Below are 19626 nucleotides of genomic sequence, written 5' to 3' on the forward strand. Positions count from 1 at the left end.
CTATGACGGAAAGCTGGCCAGGCCCTGAGGCAGAAAAGTAGCTCCAACTCATACATATGTATACTTCTACCACCATGCTTTACAGCTGGTATGAGGTCCTTTTGGTCAAAGTTAGTTTTCTGTTTTCACCAGATATGACATCTGACACTGTGGCCAAACAGCTCTACCTTTGTCTCATCTGTTCAGAGCATATTGTTCCACCAGTCCTGTTCTTTGTGAAGGTGTCTGGCAAACTACATTCTTTTTGAGACTTTGCACATAGATCAAAGTTATGCAGTCTCTTTGGAATGGTTGACTCATGCACTTTAACCTTGACTGAGGTAGGATTTGCCTACAAATCATTTAATGTACTCGTTTTTCACGGAGATTGCCAATAGCATCTTTCAGGTACCTCTTGGGCTGAATTTGATGACATAACCTGGCCTGGATAGATTGCCAGTGGTTTGAAATTTTCTCCATTATTTTGTAGATGATTTTTCAGAAAGTAGAATGATTGACTGTAAATTGTTTGGAAATGGATTTAGAATGCTTTCCAGACATATAGGCATCAACAATATTTCTTCTGATTGCTTCAGAGAACTTCTTATATCTTGGCATTATGTAGCCACACACCTCAATTGCTAATACCAAACCAAACCTCAGTTTCTGATATTTATATGAAGCAGTGCCCCTCGCATTACTTTCTTTCAATGTTTTCACAACTGTAAGCTGTTTTAGTGCACCTGATTATTATTTTAGGCCTTTGATGCATTGAAAAGGCACAGGGTATTAACTTTTTCTGCACCATGAAATTGCATTTATATTGATGTAAATAGCACAAATGAGTGCAAAAAAAGGTGAGGGGGGTGCGGTGGCGCAGTGGGTTGGACCACAGTCCTGCTTTTCAGTGGGTCTGGGGTTTGAGTCCTGCTTGGGGTGCCTTGTGACGGACTGGCGTCCCATCCTGGGTGTGTTCCCTCCCCCTCCAGTCTTCTGCCCTGTGTTGCCGGGTTAGACTCCGGCTTGCTGCGGCCCCGCTTGTGACAAGCGGTTTAAGTCAATGTGTTTGTGGGTTTGTTTGATATTACAAGTCCTCATTCTGATGCAGAAACTTGTTAAAAACATGTCATGAAGCCTGTTAATTCTTTCTTAACATGTAAGACAGAGTAAGACGATAGAATCATAATGACAGCGCTTAATGCTACGAGGTACGACAGATATCATAGTTCATTTTTGTTTATTCCAGTGGAAATCTATGTATTATGGAACAATATTCAGTCTGGGTGGGGGTGCAGTGGTGCAGTGGTGCGGTGGCACAGTGGGTTGAGCCGGGCCGCAGTCCTTCTCTCCAGTGGGTCTGGGGTTCAAGTCCTGCTTGGGGTGCTCTGCGACAGACTGGTGTCCCATCCTTGGTGTGTCCCCTCTCCCTCCAGCCTTATGCCCTGTGTTGCTGGGTAGGCTCCGGTTCCCCGTGACCCCATATGGGACAAGCGGTTCTGAAAATGTGTGTGTGTATTCAGTCTGGTAATTTATAACTGGAAATTATTGTGAGACTTTGGCATAATAGTTGTTCTGCAGGTTTTTGACATATTGATGGGAGCAGCTACACAAACGAGGGGCCGCACTGCTGCTCCTCAGAGTGAAAATATAATTTAATTATCTAAAACCTCATTATACAATTAATGCAGTGGTAGCATTTCTCTGTGGAATTAATTCCTGGGCCATTAGTGAGCTCTTTTTTTATTGGAGAGGTTGGTTTACACACACACACTTTCAGAACCACTTGTCCCATACGGGGTCACGGGGAACTGGAGCCTAACCCAGCAACACAGGGCATAAGGCCAGAGAGGGAGGGGACACACCCAGGACAGGACGCCAGGCCATCACAAGGCACCCCAAGCGGAACTCAAACCCCAGACCCACCGGACAGCAGGACTGTGGTCCAACCCACTGCGCCACCACACCCCCTAGGTTGGTTTATTAATGGGCAATTATTGGTGTCCTTAGGCCTCACTGGAGTATTACAATTGTGGCTTCACCCCCCCAACACACACACAGTCTGAAACCACTTGTTCCAGGCAGGGTCACAGTGAACCAGAGCCTAACCTGGCAACACAGGGTGCAAGGCTAAAAGAGGAGGGAACACACCTAGAATGGGACACCAGTCCATCACAAAGCACCCCAAGCAGGACTTGAACCCCACACCCACTAGAGAGCAGGACTTGGCCAAGTCTGCTGTGCCAGCACACCCTGTTGTTTTCACCCTGTTACATAAAAAATACCCAATACATTAACTGAAAAACTTACTTCTTACATGAATTTGTCATTCTTACATGAATCTGTAGGTCATTCTCCCTCTCCCTATACGAAAAAGTAAGCATTTTAAAATATACAGCTGCCTGTTTGGTGGTCCCACGCACGAAAGGTAAAGCATGGAGGTTCTTGGTTCTGGCTCTGTTGTGGTGGAACGACCTCCCCATTTCACTCAGAACTACTGAATCTTTGTTCAAATTTAAAGAGGGTCTTAAAACTCACGTTTTGCAGACTCACTTCACCCATGATTTCTTAAGTTCATGTAAAGTATAAATGTTCATGCACTATAACTTTAAGATCATGCTCGGATAAACCTTTATGAAGCCATGCCTCTAATGTAATGTAAATGTTTAGATGTATCGCGCAAAAAAAAAAAAAAATTACTTGGGATGTGATCTGGAATTGTCACATTTCTGAACATTTCCTGAACTGCCTGTCCCATATGGGGTTGCGGTGAACTGGAGCCTACCTGGTGACACAGGGCGTAAGGCCGGAGGGGGAGGGGACACACCCAGGACGGGACGCCAGTCCGTCACAAGGCACCCCAAGAGGGACTTGAACCCCAGACCCACTGCGCCGCCATATTGCGCACATGCCGATCTCCCGTCCGCGTGCGCACCAACCACGTGCTTCCTGCGCGCAACTCCGGCACGACCCGCCAGAATTGTCCCCCCGGAATTGTCAATATTCTGAAAGTTTTAGGCAACTACTTTACTCATGTAGTGGTGGTGCAGTGGGTTGGTCCAGGTCCTGCACTTTGGTGGGTTTGGGGTTCGAATCCTGCTTGGGGTGCCATGTGATGGACTGGTGTCCCTTCCTGCCTTGTGTGCTAGGTTAGACTCCCATGCCCCATGTAGGGTGAGCAGTTTGGATGGATGCACTGTATTCATGTGATGAACATCAGTGCAAATAGTAAAAGAAACTGTACTTAAGAATCACATGTCAGAAGCTGTTTCTTTCTTGTAATGCACAAATTGTATTTTGTATGAGATGTACATCATTTTGCAGAAAAGCGTCTGCTATATGAATAAATGTAAATGTAAAATATACTTACAAAATAAAAAAAATATCCTTACAAAATATACTTATGGCTACTTTTCAAGCAGTTTCATAAACTTTCCTGTGGGGCATGGTGGAACAATAGATATACCTTGAGTCTCACTGCTGCTTGATAGGAGAGGGTTCAAATCTACTTTGCCCTGTGTTTGTCCCCCATAGACGTAAAAGGTAAACTGCTTTCAATCACTCCATCAGCTGGAAAAACATGCAAAAAAAGTTGTATAGCATTATAAGTCAGGCTTAGCTGAAAGAGATTTCCACTCCATTCCTTATTCCAAGCTTCCATCAAACATAAGAAAGAACCAAACAAAATGATCAGTTATTCAATATTCATTTTTTATTATAGACTTCATATGTAAGTACTATGTAAGCTATATAGCAACTTTTAAGTGGTCAGCAACAGGCAAGCATAATTAAGTAAACATGCACACGCACGCTTGTAATTTAATAGATGGACTCAAAATGTTCTACATGTCCTATTTCACCAATGATACTTTTGCCGTTTTTATTATTCTTCCCAGTCTGGTTCTGATGTCCTTTGTCCTAAGACAGTAAATAGTCAGGTTAATAAGGGATGGAACTACGGTGGCTACAATGAGCAACGTACTGTGATCTGTCAGACTGAGTACCATTCTAATTCCAGTTAACAGCACAATGGCCAGCTTAGGGGGTTGGTAACTGGCTACAACTATAATGTGGCTCACACAGGTGGCAAATATTTGCTTTCTGCTTGCAACATTGGAAAGCTTCAGGACAGTGTAAACAATCTTCATGTATGTCAGGAGGATTTTGGGGAAAAGGCCAAATAGCATGGCAATATTGTCATCACATGGTGCAAAGAAACTAATATTAGATCTGAATGATTCTAAAGAAAACAAATATGATATCCATTCCATAAACATTCAGCGCAAGATTTTAAATTGTGTCATCAGTAATCAAAAAGACAAGACTTTTAAATTTTCTGAGGCCGAAGTGTAAATGATTCAACCTGGGTCAGACAAAGTGGAGGCATGCCACTGTCTACACTGTTGAAGGATGCCTTCATAGTCTTCTGCAGAAGGGAAAAAGAGTCAAATCTTGTCCTTACAGAGCTTACAAACCCATCAACTGTATCAGTAGCCAAGAAGAGTGATGTCACCAAGCTCTTAGATGGCATATCAGTGGATGAGGAGACCAGGCAATTTTCCAAAGGAGTGTTGGCTGTGACTGGTGAAGACGAAGATGAGAATGATAGAATAAAGACATTATGTTGCTTTGATTTTGTTAACATCAAGTACTGTTTCTCTAACTAAACTTGTTAAACTTTGAATGGTTTTATAAGTTTGAAAGGAAAGTTAGAAAGATGTTTGAATTTCTAGCATTTTGAAAAAAAAAATTGCTGCTGTATTTATTTAATTTTGCAAAAAAACAAGCAATTATCTTTTCACAGTCAGCACAAGCTATTTATTATGCTTATTGCTTCATACCAGATTAAAGTAGCATGTTAGGATTACAAAACTGGGTTTTTCTCAGAACAATCAAACTTGGATTTATGTAATTTTGCAGTCAAACTCCTCAAGTGATAAAGAACCCCAGAGTGATAGCTAAGGATCTTCCTGCATCTCATGTATGTGTCTACTGTAATTAATACATTGAATATGAGTGGTGGTCATGACAGGTTACCAGAGAGGAAATCACACACACACACACACACACACACACACACACACACACACACACACACACACACACATTTTCTGAACCGCTTGTCCCATACAGGGTCACGGGGAACCAGAGCCTACCCAGCAGCACAGGGCGTAAGGCCAGAAGGTGAGGGGAACACTCCCAGGACGGGACACCAGTCCGTCGCAAGGCACCCCAAGCGGCACTCGAACCCCAGACCCCCTGGAAAGCAGGACTGTGGTCCAACCCACTGCACCACCACACCCCAAGAGGAAACCACTGCTCTCCAAAAAACATTGCTGCATCTCAAGTTTGCTAAGCGGTTATGTACGCTGGCAGCATAACAATGGTTGGTAGCATAGTAGTTAGAGCTATTGCTGTTGGACCTAAAAGTTCCCCATGGTTGTGGGTTTGAATACCACCTTTGGTTATAGTACCTTTCAGTAAGGTCCTTACCCTAAATGGCTCAAATAAAATCATGTAGCTATACAAATGGGTAGATTAAGTTGTTCTGGAGAAAAGCATCAGTTGAAACAATAACTATGGGTACACAAACACCTGATGGCTTGATATCACTGCTGTGGATAAATGAGACAAAATCAGACTTCTGGTAAATGGACACAGCATTGTTTGGGGAAAACAACATTATACAGCAAGATGTTGCACTATTATGAATCATGGTGTATGGAACATAATGTTTGAAGCTTCTACTGGGCATGGATAGCTTATAATCACTGAGGAAATAATGAGAAGAAGCCTTTGGATTTTTCTGTTACCAGTTACTGCTGGAAAATCTATCTATCTATCTATCTATCTATCTATCTGTTCAGTACAGTATAACTATCTCTATACCTACAATCCATTTGTTTTCAATTAAATGTAAGTCATTCTAGATAAAAGGTGTAAGCTAAATACTACATACTATTTTAAATTCTCTGTCTCACTATTGAAGGAGCATGGTGGCACAGTGATGCAATGGGTTTGGCCAGTGCCCACCGTGTGGCAGGCCTCGGGCTTAAGCCCTGCTGGGGTGCCCTGCAATGGCTTGGCGTCCCATCCAGGGTGTGTCCCTTGCTCAGGATAAGTAGTTATTGATCGCGTGTGTCTCTCACTAATAGTCACGGTGGTCTGGTGACAAAGTGAATTCAACTCATAAAAACTGGGATTGAAGTGATTTCAAATTTATCCTTCATTATTAATTTATGTGCTTTTTTTTCACAGGACCTAACCTGTGAATAAATTCAATGATTTCTGTTTGTTATAATTCCACTGATTATGATGTAGTGGCTGGATTTGCAAACAATTAAACTTCTAATCCAAACTGGGTTTGAAGTTGAAGAGCTAGTGTACTACAGGTAAGTGTCTGTCAAACACATAAATGTAAATAAAATAAGACTCACATACCCAGATATCTTTGTGACATTCAAAATGTTACTGAATAATACCTGTTTTTAGTTGCTTTAGTGAACATTATTCCTCATGTCTTAACAGCTTTCCGAAAAACAAGGCAACGACAGCAAACTTTCACCTCCTCAACATTTATGTACCTTTATTATTAGTAAGTTGGGTACTATACTGGAAAAATGGTGCTTAGCTAAAATGGGGAATAATAGACTGTAAACACTGGCAGAAATTGTCTTGAAGACATCCCTGATGGCATACTCAGCTCAGGCTCAAAGCAAACAAGCCCTATGATCTGACAACCAATTATGTCTCTTGAGATGAGGGCACCCACTTTCAGTAACAATACAAACGGACAGTATTTTGTTAATCAGGTGTAACTGTCAAGCTCAGGTGTGTGAAGACCTTAATTAAGTTTTGCTAATGAGGTTTTTGCTCTTGGGCTTAACACATTAAATACACCAGAGCTAGTACTGCAACTTTGGTGCATGCTATTGTTAAGAGAGTCAGAAGACGTGATCGATGTTTATAATTTGTGTCCAGATCATAAAACTGGTAAATAACTGATATACACAGACCTAGGTAAACAGTGAAACTGGTTATTTTAAACTGTAATAAGACTCACTTTCATTAAGTCACAGAAAGAGTATTACAGAAATATAAATTCTCAGAGATGTGTGTCGCTTTGGAGAAAGTAGCCTGCTAAAAAGATAAATGTAAATGTAAAATGTATAGAAATATAAATGAAGCTGATTATGATAGATGTTTGGCACAAATGTTACAACATCTTCAATCCCGCAGGATTAGACACTGTAAAATCTATCAGGAGTAATATTTTGGCCCAGTGGCCTAAAGAGATAATGATCAAAAACATTTAAAATCCCAGAAGACTGTCTAATGGCCCAAAACCAACTATCTCCTGAAGGATTAATATCTTTCTAAAGATCCTAATTGGAGTTATTAATATAATGATATTTTGCTTTTGTTGTCATGGATGACACATAGGTACTGAGAATTGAAAGATACCCATAATGTCATTGCTGAAGAGTCCACAAGCATTTCATTAGGCCAGACAAAGAGTTGAAGAACATATAATTAAACAGGACTCATGAGGTTTGTTTTCTGAGTAAAAAGACTCAATTTTTCAGTCAGAATAATACCTTTTTCCCTGCAATAAAGATTACCCATGCTTACAATGATCTCAACCAATTGTATTTTTCTTTTATTTGAAATCAAAGTTATGCCCCATATAAATGAAAAAAACTGGGTTTTGAGGTGGAGGGGTTTGAGTGCCTGAATGATCTCATGAACTATGTTGCTTGGGGCTATATGCCCCTGGTAGGGTCTCCCAAGGCAAACAGGTCCTGGGTGACAGACGAGACAAAGCGCGGTTCAAAATCCCCTTATGATTATTAAATCAAGGATCTCGTTCACCCCGCCCGGTATGGGGTCACCAGGGCCCCACCCTGGAGCCAGGCCTGGGGGGGGGGCTCGCATGCGAGCGCCTGGTGGCCAGGTCTATGCCCACGGGGCCTGGCCGGGCTTAGCCCGAAGCCAAGATGTGGAGCCGCTCTTCAGTGGGCTCACCACCTGCCGGAAAGGACATACGGGGCCGGTGCATTGTGATTTGGGCAGTGGTCGGGGCCGAGTGCCCAGCCGACCCAAACCTCGGGCGCCAACTCTGGCTTTTGGGACTTGGAATGTCACCTCACTGGAGGGGAAGGAGCCTGAGCTAGTGCAGGAGGTTGAGAGATACTGTCTAGATATAGTCGGGCTCACTTCCATTCACAGCTTGGGTTCTGGAACCACTCTTCTCGACCAAGGGTGGACTCTCCACTATTCTGGCGTTGCCCAGGGTGAGAGGAGGCAGGCGGGTGTGGGCTTATTAATAGCCCCCCAGTTCAGCCGCCATGTGTTGGAGTCTACCCCGGTGAATGAGAGGGTCATCTCCCTACGCCTTCGGGTCAGGGAACGGTCTCTCACTGTCGTTTGTGCTTATGCGCCTAGCGGCAGTGTAGAATACCCGGCCTTTTTGGAGTCCCTGGGGGGCGTGCTGGAAAGCGCTCCCACTGGGGACTCTGTCGTTCTGCTGGGGGACTTTAACGCCCACGTGGGCAGCGACAGTGATACCCGGAGGGGCGTGATTGGGAGGAATGGCCTCCCCTGATCTGAACCCAAGTGGTGAGTTGTTATTGGATTTCTGTGCTAGTCACGGTTTGTCCATAACAAACACCATGTTCATGCATAAGGGTGTCCATCAGTGCACTTGGCACCAGGACACTCCAGGTCGGAGGTCGATGATCGACTTTGTAGTCGTTTCTTCTGATCTTCGGCCATATGTCTTGGACACTCGGGTGAAGAGAGGGGCTGAGCTGTCAACTGATCACCACCTGGTGGTGAGTTGGATCCGATGGCGGGGGAAAAAGTTGGACAGACCTGGTAGGCCCAAACGCATAGTGAGGGTCTGTTGGGAATGTTTGGCGGAGGCCCCTGTCAGAGAGGTCTTCGACTCCCACCTCCAACAGAGCTTCAACCAGGTCCCGAGGGAGGTGGGGAACATTGAGTCTGAATGGACTATGTTCCACGCCTCCATTGTCGGGGCAGCGGTTCGGAGCTGCGGCCATAAAGTCTCCGGCGCCTGTCGCGGCGCAATCCCCGAACACGGTGGTGGACACCGGAGGTAAGGGATGCCGTCAAGCTGAAGAAGGAGTTCTATCGGGCCTGGCTGGCTCATGGGACTCCTGAAGCAGCTGACGGGTACCAGCGGGCCAGACGGAGCGCAGCCCTGGCAGTCGCCGCGGCAAAAACTCGGGCCTGCGAGGAGTTCGGTGAGGCCATGGAGGAAGACTTTCGGTCGGCCTCAAAGAGATTCTGGCAAACCGTCCGGCGACTCAGAGGGGGGAAGCGGTGTTCCACAAACACTGTTTACAGTGGAAGTGGTGCGTTGCTGACCTCAGCTGAGGATGTCCTCGGGCAGTGGAAGGAGTACTTTGAGGATCTCCTCAATCCCTCCGACACGCCTTCCGTAGAGGAAGCTGAGGCCGGGGACTCGGAGGGGGACTCGTCCATTACCCTGGCTGAAGTTGCTGAGGTAGTCAAAAAACTCCTCGGTGGCAAGGCTCCGGGGGTGGATGAGATCCGCCCCGAGTTTCTCAAGCCTCTGGATGTTGTGGTGCTGTCTTGGCTGACACGCCTCTGCAGCATCGCGTGGAGTTCGGAGATGGTGCCTCTGGACTGGCAGACCAGGGTGGTGGTCCCTCTTTTTCACACTCCTTAGCCTCCCTGGGAAAGTCTATGCCGGGGTACTGGAGAGGAGAATCTGACTGACAGTCGAACCTCGGATCCAGGAGGAGCAATGCGGTTTTCACCCTGACCGTGGAACACTGGACCAGCTCTATACCCTCACTAGGGTGCTGGAGGGTTCGTGGGAGTTTGCCCAACCAGTCCATATGTGTTTTGTGGACCTGGAGAAGGCATTCGATCGTGTCCCTCGTGGCATCCTGTGGGGGGTACTTCGGGATTATGGGGTTCACGGCTCGTTGCTATGGGCTGTTTGTTCCCTGTATGACCAGAGCAGGAGCTTGGTTCGCATTGTCGGCAGTAAGTCAGACCTGTTCCCGGTGCATGTTGGACTCTGCCAGGGCTGCCCTTTGTCACCGATTCTGTTCATTATCTTTATTTACAGAATTTCTAGGCGCAGCCAGGGAACAGAGGGTGTCTGTTTTGGTGGCCGCAGGATCTCGTCTCTGCTTTTTGCGGACGATGTGGTCCTGTTGGCTTCATCAAGTCAAGACTTGCAGCGTGCACTGGAGAGGTTTGCAGCCGAGTGCGAAGCGGCGGGGATGAGAATCAGCACCTCCAAATCCGAGGCCATGGTTCTCAGTCGGAAAAAGGTGGATTGCTCCCTCCGGGTTAGGGGGGAGTTGCTCCCTCAAGTGGAGGAGTTTAAGTATCTTGGGGTCTTGTTCACGAGTGAGGGAAAAATGGAGCGGCAGTTTGACAGGCGGATCGGTGCGGCGTCCGCAGTAATGCGGTCATTGTACCGGTCTGTTGTGGTGAAGAAGGAGCTGAGTCGTAAGGTGAAGCTCTCAATTTACCGGTCGATCTACGTTCCTACCCTCAGCTATGGTCATGAACTTTGGATCATGACCGAAAGAATGAGATCACAGATACAAGCGGCAGAAATGAGTTTCCTCCGCAGAGCGGCTGGGCGCACCCTTAGGGATAGGGTGAGGAGCTCAGTCACCCAGGAGGAGCTCGGAGTAGAGCCGCTGCTCCTCCGCATCGAGAAGAGCCAGTTGAGGTGGCTCGGGCATCTGTTCCGGATGCCTCCTGGACGCCTCCCTGGAGAGATGTTCCGGGCATGTCCCACTGGGAAGAGGCCTCAGGGCAGACCCAGGACACGTTGGAGAGATTACGTCTCCCAGCTGGTCTGGAAACACCTTGGGGTTCCCCCAGAGGAGCTGGAGGAGGTTTGCAGGGAGAGGGAAGTCTGGGGGGGCTCTGTTTAGACTACTGCCCCCGCGACCCGGTCCCAGATAAGCGGAGAAAGATGGATGGATGGGTTTCCATTTATTAGAAATCTTAAATTGTGTCTTAATATTTCTTTGATTAAAAAATCTACTACTAAGGAAATGAAACTAAATATTACTGCTCTAATATCTGTATGGAATGGAATACTATCCAGTGGTATCTGGTTGCATTCATATTTAGTTTGTAGACACATTTGTTGTATTTGTAATTGATGGTGTTAAAGGATTTATCTTCATGTATTTTTGAAAATATTTTCATCATATATGTATATTCACAGTAAAATTATAGAAGCCTTTCTGGCCTTTTGTAATTCTGTTTCATGAATAATTTTGTTCACAGTGTTATACAAAATGTTCAACACTTTCTTCGAAAAAGTGAGGCCCCCAATGCAAATCAAACTTTACACAGTTAATGGTGGGATTTTTAAATTGAGCAGTTAAGCTACATTATAGCTGGTAGTTTTACTACTCGAAAGAGCAGCGGCTAGTGTACTACACTGTTGCCTTCCTTTACTTTGTCTTTGGGGAAAAAAAAAAAAAAAAAAAAACTAGTACGAAAGAAATGCATGGGTTCAGTGCAAGAATAAAAAACAAACTTGTTTGTTAAAACACAGAAACAACAAATGGCTACATCATCTCTTCAGAAGGGTACTGGGCACCTTTAGAGATGTCATATGTTGCAAATGTCTCCCGCTCAGGTGTGAAGGTGTTGCTAATGAGGTGTTGATATTTCATAATTGACTCTGAGGAGATGAATGATGTAATTACTCAAGTGACAATTTTCCACTTGTTGGCTCATTATTGTAAGTAGCAGTGAAAGCAGAGAATCCTCTGAGGTCATAAGTTACAGTTATGATATTTTTTTACCTCACAAATACAATTCCTTCCGGGTGAAATCAGACTCTCTTGCCATTCATTAATGAGTTGTACAACTTCCATTTATAAGCCAAAAAAGCTGAAATACATTGGCAATCATTATTCAGTCATTAGTTAACACAACCTCCTCCGTGAACCGCCACCTTATCGTGGTGGAGGGGTTTGAGTGCCTGAATGAGTCCAGGAGCTATGTTGTCTGGGGCTACATGCCCCTGGTAGGGTCTCCCATGGCAGACAGGTCCTGGATGACAGACGAGACAAAGCGCGGTTCAAAAACCCCTTATGACAAAAAAATCAAGGCGTCCGTTTACCCCGCCCGGTATGGGGTCACCGGGGCCCCACCCTGGAGCCAGGCCTGGGGGGGGGGCTCGCATGCGAGCGCCTGGTGGCCAGGTCTATGCCCACGGGGCCTGGCCGGGCTCAGCCCGAAGCCACAACGTGGAGCCGCTCTTCGGTGGGCTCACCACCTGCCGGAGAAACCATAAGGGGCCGGTGCGTTGTGATTTGGGCGGTGGTCAGGGCCGAGTGCCCGGCCGACCCAAACCTCGGGCGCCAACTCTGGTTTTTGGGACTTGGAATGTCACCTCACTGGCGGGGAAGGAGCCTGAGCTGGTGCGGGAAGTTGAGCGATACCGTCTAGATATAGTCGGGCTCACTTCCACTCACAGCTTGGGTTCTGGAACCACTCTACTCGATCGAGGGTGGACTCTCCACTATTCTGGCGTTGCCCAGGGTGAGAGGCGGCGGGCTGGTGTGGGCTTATTAATAGCCCCCCAGTTCAGCCGCCATGTGTTGGAGTCTACCCCGGTGAATGAGAGGGTCATCTCCCTACGCCTTCGGGTCAGGGAACGGTCTCTCACTGTCGTTTGTGCTTATGCGCCTAGCGGCAGTGTAGAGTACCCGGCCTTTTTAGAGTCCCTGGGGGGCGTGCTGGAAAGCGCTCCCACTGGGGACTCTGTCGTTCTACTGGGGGACTTTAACGCCCATGTGGGCAGCGACAGTGATACCTGGAGGGGCGTGATTGGGAGGAACGGCCTCCCTGATCTGAACCCGAGCGGTGAGTTGTTATTGGATTTCTGTGCTAGTCGCGGTTTATCCATAACGAACACCATGTTCATGCATAAGGGTGTCCACCAGTGCACTTGGCACCAGGACACCCTAGGTCGGAGGTCGATGATCGACTTTGTAGTCGTTTCTTCTGACCTTCGGCCATATGTCTTGGACACTCGGGTGAAGAGAGGGGCTGAGCTGTCAACTGATCACCACCTGGTGGTGAGTTGGATTCGATGGCGGGGGAAAAAGCTGGACAGACCTGGCAGGCCCAAACGCATAGTGAGGGTCTGTTGGGAACGTTTGGCGGAGGCCCCTGTCAGAGAGGTCTTCAACTCCCACCTCCGACAGAGCTTCAACCAGGTCCCGAGGGAGGTGGGGGACATTGAGTCTGAATGGACTATGTTCCGCTCCTCCATTGTCGGTGCGGCTGTCCGGAGCTGCGGCCATAAGGTCTCCGGTGCCTGTCGCGGCGGCAATCCCCGAACACGGTGGTGGACACCGGAAGTAAGGGATGCCGTCAAGCTGAAGAAGGAGTTCTATCGGGCCTGGCTGGCTCATGGGACTCCTGAAGCAGCTGACAGGTACCGACGGGCCAAACGGAGCGCGGCTCTGGCGGTCGCCGCGGCAAAAACTCGGGCTTGGGAGGAGTTCGGTGAGGCCATGGAGGAAGACTTTCGGTCGGCCTCAAAGAGATTCTGGCAAACCGTCCGGCGACTCAGAGGGGGGAAGCGGTGTTCCACGAACACTGTTTACAGTGGAAGTGGTGCGCTGCTGACCTCAGCTGAGGATGTTCTCGGGCGGTGGAAGGAGTACTTTGAGGATCTCCTCAATCCCTCCGACACGCCTTCCGCAGAGGAAGCTGAGGCTGGGGACTCGGAGGGGGACTCGTCCATTACCCTGGCTGAAGTTGCTGAGGTAGTCAAAAAACTCCTCGGTGGCAAGGCTCCGGGGGTGGATGAGATCCGCCCCGAGTTTCTCAAGTCTCTGGATGTTGTGGGGCTGTCTTGGCTGACACGCCTCTGCAGCATCGCGTGGAGTTCGGGAACGGTGCCTCTGGACTGGCAGACCGGGGTGGTGGTCCCTCTTTTTAAGAAGGGGGACCGGAGATTGTGTTCCAACTACAGGGGGATCACACTCCTTAGCCTCCCTGGGAAAGTCTATGCCAGGGTACTGGAAAGGAGAATCCGACCGATAGTCGAACCTCGGATTCAGGAGGAGCAATGCGGTTTTCGCCCTGGCCGTGGAACACTGGACCAGCTCTATACCCTCACTAGGGTGTTGGAGGGTTCGTGGGAGTTTGCCCAACCAGTCCATATGTGTTTTGTGGACCTGGAGAAGGCATTCGACCGTGTCCCTCGTGGCATCCTGTGGGGGGTGCTTCGGGATTATGGGGTTCGGGGCTCGTTGCTACGGGCTGTTCGTTCCCTGTATGACCGGAGCAGGAGCTTGGTTCGCATTGCCGGCAGTAAGTCAGACCTGTTCCCGGTGCATGTTGGACTCCGCCAGGGCTGCCCTTTGTCACCGATTCTGTTCATTATTTTTATGGACAGAATTTCTAGGCGCAGTCAGGGAACGGAGGGTGTCTGTTTTGGTGGCCGCGAGATCTCGTCTCTGCTTTTTGCGGACGATGTGGTCCTGTTGGCTTCATCAAGTCAAGACTTGCAGCGTGCACTGGGGAGGTTTGCAGCCGAGTGCGAAGCGGCGGGGATGAGAATCAGCACCTCCAAATCCGAGGCCATGGTTCTCAGTCGGAAAAAGGTGGATTGCTCCCTCCGGGTTAGGGGGGAGTTGCTCCCTCAAGTGGAGGAGTTTAAGTATCTCGGGGTCTTGTTCACGAGTGAGGGAAAAATGGAGCGGCAGGTCGACAGACGGATCGGTGCGGCGTCCGCAGTAATGCGGTCATTGTACCGGTCTGTTGTGGTGAAGAGGGAGCTGAGTCGTAAGGCGAAGCTCTCAATTTACCGGTCGATCTACGTTCCTACCCTCACCTATGGTCATGAACTCTGGATCATGACCGAAAGAATGAGATCGCGGATACAAGCGGCAGAAATGAGTTTCCTCCGCAGAGTGGCTGGGCGCACCCTTAGGGATAGGGTGAGGAGCTCAGTCACCCGGGAGGAGCTCGGAGTAGAGCCGCTGCTCCTCCGCATCGAGAGGAGCCAGTTGAGGTGGCTCGGGCATCTGTTCCGGATGCCTCCTGGACGCCTCCCTGGGGAGGTGCTCCGGGCTTGTCCCACTGGGAGGAGGCCTCGGGGCAGACCCAGGACACGTTGGAGAGACTATGTCTCCCGGCTGGCCTGGGAACGCCTTGGGGTTCCCCCAGAGGAACTGGAGGAGGTGTGCGGGGAGAGGGAGGTCTGGAGTACTCTGCTCGGACTGCTGCCCCCGCGACCCGGCCCCGGATAAAAGCGGAGGAAGATGGATGGATGGATGGATAGTTAACACAACTTAAGGGTACTTAAGGTATACTGAACAAAACAACATACCTGAACCTTATAAAGCATTCTTTGGCTTGACATTTTTATTTTGTTGTCACTTTTCTTTTAAACAATTCTGTGTGAAGATATTTTACAAAACAAATCAACCTAAAGTTGTGTCGTGTCTGCGGTTCCAGCCCTGCCTGGGGTGCCCAGTGACAAACTGGCATCCTGTTCTGGGTGTGCCCTATGCTGCTGGGTAAGGCTCCAGCTCACTGTGACCCTGCCTGGGACAAGTGGTTGTTGACAATGGATTAGTATCATAGTGGTGCAGCTAGTAGCTCCTTAAAGTTCCTGGGCTTAACATTTGGGCATTGGTTCAGATATGCATGCCCACCCAGTGTTTTTACATGTATATCCTCCATGTGCTTTGTCTTCCTACAGCCAAAATACATCTATTTCAAGTGAACTAGTTACTATATTACCCATGGTGAGTAAATTTGTGAGTGTGTAATTGCCCTGAAATAGGCTGAAATCCTGTACTACAATCCAGACTGTACACAACCTTATGCACTATATTTCCACAGTAGGCTCTGGAACCCCATGACCCTGCATTAGAAAGAACAGGCTGTTGAACTTGAACTAATTCCACCCATGCTTTAATTTTCAAGTTGTCTTTGTCATTCCTCTGTATAGCTTGTACACAGTGGAATGAAATGTCCATGCTCTGGAGACCAAGATACAACACAGAACAGGAGTACAGGACAATAAACTACACAGAACAAAAAAAAAAAGGGGGCTGAAGGCAGTCTGTAGGGTGAGGCCCCAAGATGACTGCTGAATGCCACTGTGCCACTGTCTGAAGTTTATAGCAACTGGTATTTCCAAGTAGTCTCCCATCTAAGTATTAACTAGGTCCAATACTGCTTTGCTTTCAAGATCAGTCATACTCCAGGTAATACGGCCATAAGCAGAGCTTGGACTCATCTGCAATTTGAATCCGTGACCACTTGCACCTGAAGCGAGAATCCTACCCCTAGACCAACGAGCTATAGTTAGTATTAAAGCAAGCTAGTTACTATATCATCTGGTTTGTTTCTTTCCTCTCATGTTTGCACGAGTGCTCCAGTTTCCTCCCATTGTCTAAAATATGCATTTCATGTGGATTGGTAAATTCAAATTGCTTGTAATGTGTGTATGTCTGAGCAACTGATTGCTGTATGTGATGGATAGGCTTCCTGTCCAGAGGGTACCCTGATAAGCCTTGTGCTGTATGCTTCAGGGCTGGCCCAAAGACCACTGCAACCCTGTCTAGAACAAGTGGTTATCAATGGTAACTGAGTATACTGTTTTGTTTAGACTAAGTGACTGAATATACTGTAAATGTATAGACTGAACAGCCTACCAAATAAACTGTTTCACACTGAATACATTATTTGCAGCTTATAAGGTTTATATGAGGGGGTGTGGTGGCACAGGGTACTTGGCCAGGTCCTGCTGTCTGGTAGGTCTGGGGTTCAAGTCCTGCTTGGGGTGCCTTGTGACAGACTGGGATCCCATCCTGGGTGTGTTCCTTCCCCTTCCAGCCTTGCGCCCTGTGTTGCTGGATTAGGTTCTGGTTTGCCACAACAAGCATTTTGTGTGTGTGTGTGTGTGTGTGTGTGTGTGTGTGTGTGAGATCTGTCTGTCAGAATATGCATTTAGTCTGAGAATAGACTGTTGCAAAGCATTCCCTTCTCCTGTGCTTTTATTCATAATGTCATCAATGATTAGTCGATGTTGAGTTGACTTTCATCACATAACTCACTCTCACACGCACCATTTGAACTGCTCGTCCTGAGCAGGGTTGCAGCAAGCCGGACCCTAACCCGGCAACACAAGGTGCAAGGCTGGAGGGGGAGGGGTCACACCCAGGATGGGGCACCCCAAGCAGGGCTCAAACCCCAGACCCACCAGAGAGTGGGACCCAGTCAAGCCACCGCCCCCCATCACATAATTGTCGAATTTAAAAAAAATTTGAAGTCATGCAATCCCTACATGCACCATCTATGCCAGAACCCCCAGCAAAGCTTTGTTCTCTGCATTTCAACTTCTTTAGGAAAGTGAAATCACTGACCTAATGCTCTCAAAGTCATGACCTACTCCTGTAATCCCTTTTCCTTCTCCTCTGTTACAGCCCATTTCCCCACAACTCCTTCCCTTTATTACACTGGTCCAGCTGGGTCCGTCATTGCTTCTTACAGGTTCTTCTATCATTGCTTTGCTGATGATAACCAGCTGTTCTCTTGTCTCCCAGCTGCCACAGATGCATCTTCTTATATTGCAGCACACCTTTCAGAGATCTCAATGTGGATGACTGACCACTATCTAAAAGTCTTTCCAAGAATGAGCTCCTTCTCTTCCCAAGCAGGTCCATCTACTTGACAGTAGTTAATATCAAACTGGGCTATTTGGTCATTTAATCTGCTGCATCAGGCAAGAGCCTGGAAGTAACAATATACTCCATTCAAGGATGATATCCAAACTGGACTACGGAAGCTCTGCCTCTGTCAATAAGCTTCTCCAGGTTGATCTGGAATGTTGTAGTATTAGCTGCATTTCACTTGCCTAAGCATTTGGCAAGACTGCTTTGAGAACACAGACTGAGATTTGTTTGCAGACGGAACAGACCTTGAGGAATATGCTGAAACAGTCCTGGGACATGTAAACTTTTGCACGTTAAATGTGTTAAAATAAAGGACAACAAAGGTGTTTCCTAACCAAAAGCCGCAACAGCAATGTGAAGACATTATTCAGGGAGTGAGATGCAGCTTTCAGGTCAGGTGACAAACAAGGCTACAGTAAAGCATGGGGGAAACTCAAGAGGGGCATAGAGAAAGCAAAGGAGAAGTACAAAACAGCGCAGTGAGGATGAATTCGACAACAACTACCCCTGCAGCATGTGGAACCCCAATCAAGGCACTAACTACAAGGCCACCAATCTACTGCCCACTGATGATGCCAGACTACCTGCAGTCCTAAACCAGTACTTTTCCCATTTTGACACTCAGAGCACAGGGTCTGTCCCACCCATCAACCCACCTGCAGGAGAGTCAACAGTGGTTCTACAGCACCACCAGGTGAGGACAACCCTGAGGAAAGTTAGGGTAGGCAAGGCGGCAGGCCCAGATGGAGTGCCTGGCTGGGTACTGAAAGCATGTGTCAATTAACTTAAAGAGGTGTTTATTAAAATATTCAATCTCTCGTTACAACAAGCTGCAGTTCCAACGTGCCTTAAATCTTCCACCCTCATCCCAGTGCCCTAGAAACCAACTGTAAAGATCCGGAATAACTATCGCCCAATGGCCTTAACACCTATCGTCATTACATTTAGATTACATTTATTTAGCAGACACTTTCTTCAAAGTGACTTCAAATGAACTCTCTGTAGTGTTATCAACCCACACACCTTATTCACAAAGGTGACTTACACTGATACACAACTAACAATGGGTCACTCATCCGTACATCAGTGGAACACACACACTCTCTGTGACTCACACACTACAGGGGAACTTGAAGAGCCTGTCTTTGGACTGTCTGAGGAAACTAAAGCACCTGGAGGAAACCCACAAAGACACAGGGAGAACATGAAAATACCACACAGACTGAGCGGGAGATCAAACCCATGTCCTCTCACACCCCCCAGGTTCTGAGAGATAGCACCGCTACTTGCGGTGCCACCGTGCCCATCATGAAGTGCTTTGACAAACTTGTGCTCTCACATATCAGAACCATCATCCCACCTGATCTGGATAAGCACCAGTTTGCCTACTGAGCAAATCACTCCGCAGAGGATGCCATCACAACAGCTCTCCACACCACTCTGACACACTTAGAGGAACCAAATAGTTATGTGACGATGCTATTTGTGTATTTTAGCTCCTCATTTAACACTGTTATCCTTCACAAAGTGGTCAGCAAACTGAACGACCTGGGCCTAGGTTCCGCTCTGTGTTCATGGGTGATGGATTTCCTCACAAACTGACCACAGCATGTCAAAACTGGTAACCACACCTCCTCCACCCTCATTCTAAACAGAGGAACCCCTCAGCACTGAGCTCCATGCTCTTCACACTCCTCACCCATGACTGCAAGCCCCTGTACACCTCCAGCTCACACACATTGAATGCAACTGCTTGTCCCAAGTGGGGTTGCAGCAAACTGGAGCCTAACCCAGCAACACAGGGCGTAAGGCTGGAGGGGGAGGGGACACATCCAGGATGGGATGCCAAGCCATCACAGGGCACCCCAAGTGGGACTCAAACCCTAGACCATCCAGAGAGCAGGATCTG

The sequence above is a fragment of the Scleropages formosus genome, chromosome 10 (genome assembly GCF_900964775.1).
Source record: "Scleropages formosus chromosome 10, fSclFor1.1, whole genome shotgun sequence".
Classification (NCBI taxonomy): Eukaryota; Metazoa; Chordata; class Actinopteri; order Osteoglossiformes; family Osteoglossidae; genus Scleropages; species Scleropages formosus.